This window comes from Palaemon carinicauda, chromosome 9 (genome assembly GCF_036898095.1).
Source record: "Palaemon carinicauda isolate YSFRI2023 chromosome 9, ASM3689809v2, whole genome shotgun sequence".
In the NCBI taxonomy this organism is placed as follows: domain Eukaryota; kingdom Metazoa; phylum Arthropoda; class Malacostraca; order Decapoda; family Palaemonidae; genus Palaemon; species Palaemon carinicauda.
This window is the reverse complement of record NC_090733.1, coordinates 917,360-925,713: the sequence shown is the minus strand read 5'-3', so window position 1 is coordinate 925,713 and position 8,354 is coordinate 917,360. Positions and strand designations below refer to the sequence as shown.

At 34.5% G+C, this 8,354-nt stretch overlaps 1 long non-coding RNA gene across 1 annotated transcript in view; it reads right to left on the bottom strand.

The window, feature by feature from the left end:
- Nucleotides 1-8,114: 8,114 nt before the first annotated feature.
- Nucleotides 8,115-8,354, bottom strand: part of LOC137646749 (uncharacterized) — a 1,470-nt gene continuing 1,230 nt past the window's right edge. Inside the window, exon 2 of the long non-coding RNA XR_011045442.1 lies at nucleotides 8,115-8,354. This exon is cut by the window's right edge and continues 48 nt beyond it. This is a non-coding gene — a long non-coding RNA (uncharacterized lncRNA).

Genomic DNA, 8,354 nt, shown 5'->3' with positions numbered 1-8,354 from the left:
TACTGCATTCTGCCAATAAGAAGGTAAAATTCATCCTTCATCATCATGGGTTAGGTAGATCCAATGCGGGTCAAAATTGGGCATAATGCAATTTACAAAATGAGTACACAAAGAAGGTACAGTACAGTTTACAGCATCACATTTTGAGAAGTATTATCTCTCACCTTCAGGCTGGAGTGTTTGAAATGGTGCTGGTAACCCTGCTTCCAAAGTATCCATTCCTATAAACCTGCTTACCATAAGACAAGTCGTAACCCTGTGTTTCCTTCCAAAGTACCCATCCCTATAACCCCTCTTACCCTAAGACAAGTCGTAACCCTGTGTTTGCTTCCAAACAACCCATCCCTATAACCCCTCTTACCCTAAGGAAAGTCAAAACCCTGTGTTTGCTTCCCAACAAAACATCCCAACAACCCATCCCAACAACCCCTCTTACCCTAAGACAAGTCAAAACCCTGTGTTTCCTTCCCAAGTACCCATTCCTATAACACCACTTACCCTAAGACAAGTCGTAACCCTGTGTTTGCTTCCCATGCACCCATCCCTATAACCCCTCTTACCCTAAGACAAGTCAAAACCCTGTGTTTCCTTCCCAAGTACCCATTCCTATAACACCACTTACCCTAAGACAAGTCGTAACCCTGTGTTTGCTTCCCAACAACCCATCCCTATAACCCCTCTTACCCTAAGACAAGTCGTAACCCTGTGTTTGCTTCCCAACAACCCATCCCTATAACCCCTCTTACCCTAAGATAAGTCAAAACCCTACGTTTGCTTCCCAACAACCCATCCCAACAACCCCTCTTACCCTAAGACAAGTCGTAACCCTGTGTTTGCTTCCCAACAACCCATCCCTATAACCGGCTTATCTTAAAGCAAGTCACACCCGAGTGTTTGGAGAGCAAATATTTGGTTACAACTTTATAATATTCTTGTGTGGACACATGACACTCTGACATGTACAAGGTTATGTGTATATGAGCTGTCTTACTATGTAAAGTAGTATACGATACAGTACAAGTGTGGCTCCGAGTTGTCTAACAGTGTATATTACTATAAAATACTATATAGTATAAGTGAGGCGATGAGTTGTCTTTTAAGTACTAGTTTTAGGGTTAGATCAGGATACGCTGGTCTAGGCCTGGTTGATGGGGGAGTGGCCAACCCCTCCCCAGTAGTTAAGTCAGGATACGGCTCCTAGACTGCGTTAAATGGGGTCAAGTTTGTTTCCCTTTTAAAATGTAGTTTTTCCAAAAAATTTTGTAATTTCAAAACATTTGAAATGTGTATAATATGTTTCCCCTAATTATTTGCATCAGTACAGTTTAAAGTATTTACAAATATACCAAGAAAGCTTCTTATTTTCTTCATTTGGGTTATTGTACTACAGTAAAGATTTACCCCACAGGATTTCCTGACCGGGTCCGTCTCAATAAACTACGAATTGCCACATATTAGCAAGGTAAAATAGCAAGTATTTACCAAATAAATGACCTATTTGTGGTTTTTCCTTCACAAAAACATAACTATTACTATTTTATATTTGTTTTAGACGAATGATTTCCGTGGTCTCGTATTCTTTACGTTCGACCAAGGGTGGTGTGTAAGGTACATCGTAAACTCTATTTCCGATAGAAACGAAGACAAGAATCGTTATAATGAAGACAAGAATCGTTAAAATAATGAAAATAGTCGTTATAATAAATCTAACAATCGTTAGGACAAACAGAAGAATGGTTGAAACGAATTCGAGACGATAAAACGAAGTCAAGAATCGTACAGCTAGAAAATCCCCAAAGTGAAGAAGAGACCCTGGTAGAAGAAATCAACAACATGTTTGATAAATGGCTGTCAGGAAGTGACAGAGTCAGATCCAGCGAGGAAGAGAAAATAACATATCAAGAAGTAGAAGCCATCGTAAAAAGCCTGAAAGACAAATACACAATGGACAGGCAAGGATTGAACAATGTTATGATTAAAATGATGGGGAAAGAAATAATAGAAAGTCTGAAGCTGATACTCACAGAAATTGATGAAAGCATATGTATCCCTAAAGAGTGGGAAGAGATGTGGATACTTTCAATCCACAAAAAGGGAAACAAAATGGAACTAGAAAATAAAAGAGGCTTATTTATTACAAGCATAATTAGTAAAATATACGAGAAAATAAGGATGAAAAGATATAAGGACAGATTCAAAGAAGAGATGAGTCGATTCCAGTGTGGAGGCATTGAAGGAAGATCTACGGCCGATCATCTGCTTACACTAAATGTAGTAATAGACTATAACGCCTACTTGGGAGGGTCGACATACGTATGGTTCTGTGATGCGTATAAGTGCTTTGATAAGTTAGACCTTAAGGACTGCATAAAAGAAATGGGAAAAATGATAGGATGGAAAGAAGCATTGATAGTTAAAAAAATGAATGAAAAAGGTAGAGCAGCCATCAACTGTCCAGCAGGTACAACAGAAGATATAACGATTGAAGGTAATGTGAGACAAGGAACAATATATGGACCCAAGCTATGCAGTATAGCAACTGACAAAGTTAATAGCATTAGCAGAAAAAATATCACATTGATAAGAAATATTGAAATTGAATCACTTGTATTTGTAGATGATATAATGTTTCCCTCAGGAAGGAAAGATGGTATCGAAAGTGCCATAAGTAACTGTCATAGCCTAGAGACCCTAAAGAAATTCACTATAAACACCAACCCCAAAAAATCGGGTGTATTAAGAATTAACAAAAGAAAGAATGAGAAAGAGGTGGAGATTGAAACAAAAGTGAAGAACGGAAAAGTAAGTTTAGTTAAGGAATATAAGTATCTGGGTGAATGGTATACAGAGAAGGGAAACAAAGAATTGAGTATCAGTAAAAAAACCCAGAGGGTTGCATATATGACCCAAGAAATAAGAAAATATGGGGATACGAGAAAAGTTGGAAAGATGGCATTGGAAGTCAGAAAGAAAATATATGAAACAGTAGTTGTACCAACAATATTTGCCAACGTGGAGACCTGGAGTGTAATTAGGGACAAAGATATGAAAGATCTAGAAAACCTCCAATACAAGATAATAAGAAATATGTATGAACTACCTGCGAGTACTCCATATTGGGGCATACTTGCAGAAACAGGAATATGGCCGGTGTCCTGCAGAATAGAATATAAGAAATTAATGCTCTTCCATAACATCATAAACTCCGAGGAAAAAAGATTAATAAGAGAGATAATTGAGGATCAGTTGAAGAACCCGTATGGGAAGTGCTGGAGCAAGAGCGTAGAAGAAATCTGCAGTAAATATGGGATGGAAGTGGAAGAAATAAGAAGTTGGGGGGAAAGGACCCTGAAAAAAGAAATCAAAAAAAGAATTATAGAAAAAATAGAAGAAACTATAGAAGAAAAAAAGAAAATAATGAAAAAATTAAGATTTATTAAAGGAAATGGCCCTCTGCCTTATATCAGAGAAATGTATCTGGATAAGGCATCCCTTGTGATGAAAGCAAGATTAAATATGCTCAACTTAAAAGCAAATTTCAGGGGAAAATATGATGACAATTTGTGTGATTTATGCAAAGAGGAAGAAGGCACCACCGAACATTTATTTTTATGCCCAAAGTTAGAACAGCTAAAGAATGTAGAAATAAGTTTAGGTATGCTGAAAAATCCTAGCAGAGATCTGGCTGCATTTATAGATAGGGCAATGAATATAAAAGAAGAGTTTAGGAAGCCCAAACTGATTACCACAACAGGTTGCCAAAACTGATGATAGCAAGGTGTTATCGTATCCAATTTCAAAGTATAAGGGAATAAAAGTAAAGATTGTGAACCTCATTATGATATTAATTTATTTAAGGCACAGATGATATAAACTTAATAACAATAATAAGAAGAAGCTTAGAAGCTTTGCACCTATCTATAAAGAGATAGAGTGCCCGCAAACTTACTTTGCGGAGTGAGCAATAAGGAACCAGGAACCAGGAACCAGGAACGAAGACACAAAAATGGTTAAAAAACGAAGACAAAAATGGATATTACGACGACAAAAATGGATAATGCGAAGACAAAAAGGGTTAGAAAGATGACAAGAATCGTTAAAATAACATAATATGAACATACATGTAATTAATGCAATATAATTTTGCTTTCTATAAGGATAAACTGTAACTTTACCGAACGCAATTCTGTACCGCTAGCAGTTACACGTCAAGCAAGCGTGATTATCTTATAATTAAAAGGATTATATACACTTACTGTGTTCCTATTAGTTAAGAGTTACTTTTTGAGTAATGATAATTACATTATAAATTACGTAATGTAATACAATTATACAATATTACGCAATTATTTACCTTGGCCGCTGGGTTCCTGGTTTGTTATTGCTCAGCCTCACGCCGCAAAATTAGCTTGCGGCCACTCTATCCCTTTATAGATAGGTGCAAAGCTTCTTTAAGCTTCTTCTTATTATTGTTATTAAGTTTATATCACCTGTGTCTTAAATTAATATCATAATGAGATTCTCAATCTTTACTTTTATTCCATTCTACCTTGAAATTAGATAGTATAACACCTTGCTATCATCAGTTTTGGCAACCTATTGTAGTAATCAGTTTGGATTTCTTAAATTCTTCTTCATACGTATTGCCCTACTTATAAATGCAGTCAGATCCCTACTAGGATTTTTTTCAGCGAACCTTAAATTATGTCTACATTCAATAGCTGTCCTAATTTTGGGCATAAAAATAAATGTTCGGTAGTATCTTCATCTTTGCATAGGTCATACAAATTATCTTCATATTTTCCCCTGAAATTGGCTTTTAAAATGAGCATAATTAATCTTGTTTTCATTACAAGGGATGCCTTATCCAGATTTATTTCTCTGATATACGACTGTGGGCCATTTCCTTTAATAAATTTTAGTTTTATGATCGTTCAAGTTCTGAGGTGGGACATAACCCCGTTTTGTCTTCCTCCACACCAGGTTTTCTTTTTTTTTCTTTTCTATATCTGTTTCACTAATTCAAAATAATCTTACTACTTTCTTAAGGTCTTCCTCGTTTGGTTGTTGTCGCTCAATTACTTCATTCCTTTCTTTTCTATATTCCTGGCAAACCAACAGAAAATGTATCAAATCTTCCTCCTCATTTTCACAAAAATTACAGTTTACATTCCCTCCATTGTGTCTATTTACAATATTTAGTTTTAACGTATTAGTTCTTGCTTTAAAAAATATCACTGAAGCAAATGTGTTGTCATAAAGTAACTCTTCCTTAATTTCTTTCTTTCGTTCATCCTGGGATCCAATACCGGAAAGAAAAGTTAAGGGGCTCTAGTTTTTTAATTTACTTTTGTTATTTTAAATACTTATTTAGGCTTTATGAGAGTTTTCATACTTTTTAAAAGGTTTATATATAAATTTTAATTGTATTTCAATTTACTTTGTGTCTCGATATTTGAGGATACAGTACGGAATATGAAAAATTAATACATATGCTGGCATTATTTGGGCCAACAAAACAAAGACCATTTTGTGTATTATAATGCAGTTTCCAGTGAAGTATCATAAATTTATTCATCATATGATAAAATTATTTATTTCAATACTACTATAACTATTTTATCTTATTAAAATAATTACTTTGTTATAATATTTCATTAAATTTATGCTACATTATATTATTCACATATAAAGGACATTACATTTTTTCATTTCTGACTGGCATAATTTCATGGCGTAGCTTATTGTTCGATCTGCATACAAATGGTAAAACAATATAAAATTAACCTAATCATTATTATTTTTATTAAATGTGCATTATATTGTATATAAATGACCAATCGAAAATTAAAATGCATTGTACAAGCCATGTATAAGGATGTAGTCATTTTAGTACGATAGGAAACGTTTATGTTGATACGTATAGGCCTAAATATAATCATATAAAAACGCATATTCACAGATTAATGTATGTGCTGTCCTTCATACATTTTTATATGTCTAGTATTTAAAACAGGTTCCATAAGTCATCATATTGCTATTTTCATTCTTGCCCAAAAACAAAACGAATTGTGAACCTTCTTTTCTCTTCTAAATCATCTCGTTTACTTCACTATCAAAGCTCATATTTAGTTCTTAATTAGGTCAAATATCGGCTGTTTTCCTTTAATGATTCAAAGTCAAGTTTTGCTATTCTTTTCTTTGTTTTTGTTTCACAAAATAATCATTTCTTTCGTTTTACTCCACTTCACTGTCTGATTGTGATGTTGGCAGATTCCCTAAAGATTTCTACTTATTTTACAATGGATATTCGAATCTATTTCCACTTCATCCTCAGGTTACGTTTCTAAGGCCACAAATCTGTTTCAGCACTATAAAAATCCTTTTCGCTTGTATTATCTTAGTATTTCAATGTCATATCTTGGAATTATGAGGTAAGTTTGCATTACTTTTCCTGGTCTTCAACTTAATGTCTCTAAGTGTAGAGACCAAAGTTTGTCGTTTCTTCCTATGTCAGGTCTCTGTCTCCATTTCCCATCCAGTAGTGACTTTTCACATTTAATTATTGCTAAAATAGTCAAATTGGTAGAGATATTTTCCACAGAAAGGTATCAAAGTATGCTTTTGTATATCTGTTCAAGCAGTGTGTTCCCTATTATCAGCTCAATAAAAAAATTTATTTCCTGATAACAGAGTGCTATGCTCTCTCCCAGAATGTAGAAACCACTTTCGTCCATCCAAGCCTTTTTTTTCCGAATCTAGTCAATCTGGTTTTAGGGAATACACTTATCCAGACCATATTTTAAAAGAACCGACAAAATCTAATATTTGCCATCCTAGTTCAATTTTGGACAGTTATAATGATATCAAGCTTTACTCTATTTTTAAACTATCTTAATCATCTTGAGATACTTTGCACCCTTCTCCCACTTGAAAAGGCTGCACGGGACGAATGGACATTTCTACCCTCTTAGAGTTCACTAAAGGCCACAGATTTTTCTCCTAACTCTACCTCTCCCTTGCTGAGGGCCTCAGTTTAATGCTTTTACGAGTAAAGAACTTGAGTTTGTATAATAATATACATGCACATAATATATAGTTATATATGTTGTTACGCTACTGGTAACAATGCTGAATATAAGAGACTGTGCGATATGATTTAATATATAATAAAGGCGACAAAAACTAAAGAAAAACCAACTTCGATTTATATTTGAAGACTATTTACATGTATAAATGCATTATATAAATCTTTTTAAAAAAAAAATATCCCAAATCATCATAAAATGAAGAGCATAATTCTAATAGAATAAAGTTAGTACAAACCAATTTCTGGGGGAGCAAATTACGAAAATAGAAAATTAAATTAAACACTTACAGACTCAGTGAATCTACTTGAACAAATTCCGACTTTCAAAGATTAAACTTAAAGAAAAACCAAATATAAAGATTTGAATAAAATTACATTGCTATTTCATGAAAATACATACTAGGGAACACAAAAGGGACAAATATTAAATAGAAAGCTTTATATAACATCCCTCCAAGAGGAGACAGAACATTGTAGATCCAAGTAACAAACTGATAGATTAGAATTTTTTTATTAGAAGCAAAAGTCAACATCTGGAAGCATAGCAGCAATTGGGCTTAATCTTAAGTTAGATATGCAATACCCCCAATGTTATACTGCTGCAGGACCAAGGACCATAGGATTAACCTTTATCATCTTTTTAATTCTACTACAAAAGACAATGGATTACGGTCAGAAAAAAACTAAACAGATTGATTTCCTATATCAATTTTATTTACAAGAGAAAAATGATAAATGATTTATATACGAATAATTTTTTTCAAGAGCATGAAGGAGAGCCCAAGCCGCCTCCTCCACTGTGATCTAGGAACTGAGGCTTCAGTTAACTTTAATTCTGGGGTAGTAATTCAGTCATCAGTCTGCATCAAAAGCTGCTCCTACAGCCACATCACTAACTTCGACTTTAAGATAAACAGCTTGTCGGATTCAGATTGTAGCCTTCAACACAGAAGACTTTAGATTCATTAGCTGCAAATGCACGTTGACAATCTTCTGTCCACTGGAGTCAATCTTAGGGCTGGCGAGATTAATCATTGGTACAGCTAGCTGAAAAGTTCGTACAGAACCTCTTGATAATACCATACTAATAGAGAGTTGCGAGTAGGCAATTCTTTGATAAATTTGATCATCATACTTGGGTGCAATCATTCTGCTCCCAACATCCATGACCCAAGTTGAGCCTTATTCCAATGGTAGTTTTCTGCCAGGTCTTCTCTAAGGCTGCGAAAATGGCTAGGGAACAGGTCACACGATCAAATGTTCT